This window comes from Suncus etruscus, chromosome 1 (assembly GCF_024139225.1).
Source record: "Suncus etruscus isolate mSunEtr1 chromosome 1, mSunEtr1.pri.cur, whole genome shotgun sequence".
NCBI classification, from domain to species: domain Eukaryota; kingdom Metazoa; phylum Chordata; class Mammalia; order Eulipotyphla; family Soricidae; genus Suncus; species Suncus etruscus.
This window is the reverse complement of record NC_064848.1, coordinates 103,172,450-103,173,491: the sequence shown is the minus strand read 5'-3', so window position 1 is coordinate 103,173,491 and position 1,042 is coordinate 103,172,450.

Here is a 1,042-nt window from a genome sequence, read left to right as displayed (position 1 = left end):
TTTTTTTGGCAACTTACAAATTTACTGAGCAAGTGATATTTCTAAATCCCAAATGTTTTTATTTACCTTGAATACTGGAGGCTCTAGTATTCTCTCATTCACAATAGACCACTTCAAAAAATATGATATTTTATTACTTAAATATAAGAAATATATGACTAAATACTAAATATAAACTTTATCAGAAATATGTCTTATGGAAAAATGAGTTATGGACATAAGCATGTTTTTCAAAGAGCATAAGTATCAAGCTGAATGTGATATAAGATAATACATCAGACACAAGTTTGAAGGAAATTTGATATAGGTGAAAATGATGAAAGATAGTGGCCGGAGCGGTGGTGCAGTGGTAGGTAGGGCATTTGCCTTGAACGCACTGACTTAGGATGGAACGTTTCGATCCTCATATGGTCCCCAAGCCAGGAGCGATTTCTGAGCGCAGAGACAGGAGTAACCCCTGACCATCAGGGGTGTGGCTCAAGAACCAAACCAAACCAAACCAAAACAAAACAAAATGATGAAAGATAATGTCCTGTATTCCATTAGAAAATTATGTTATGGAGGCAATTTAAGGGAGTAGAGAATACTTGAAAAATGAATATTTTAAACATTAAATACGTTATAGTTTTAAAAAAGTATTTCTGTATTTCCATGTTATTTCCAAGACTTTTAAGAACATAATTTGATGGGCCAGATATAAAGCACAGTTTGGGCATTTTCCTTACACACGGTCATATCTGGACGGTCCCTGGTTCGATACCCGGCATCCAATATGGTCCCAGAGCTTGCAGGGAGCGATTTCTGAGTGCAGAGCCAAGAGTAACCCCTGGGCGTCTTCAGGTGTGACCCAACCATAAGAATATAATTTGAATCAAAGAATTTGGTGTCAATGTTATATAGGATATAGTTGGTAGTGCACTAGCTGTGAGAGTGGCTGACTTGGGATTGATCATCGTCATCCCATATGTTCACTGAGCACTAAGGAGTAATTCCTGAGTGCAGAGTCTTAGCATCACCAGGTGTGCTCACCCCAAAAGAGAAA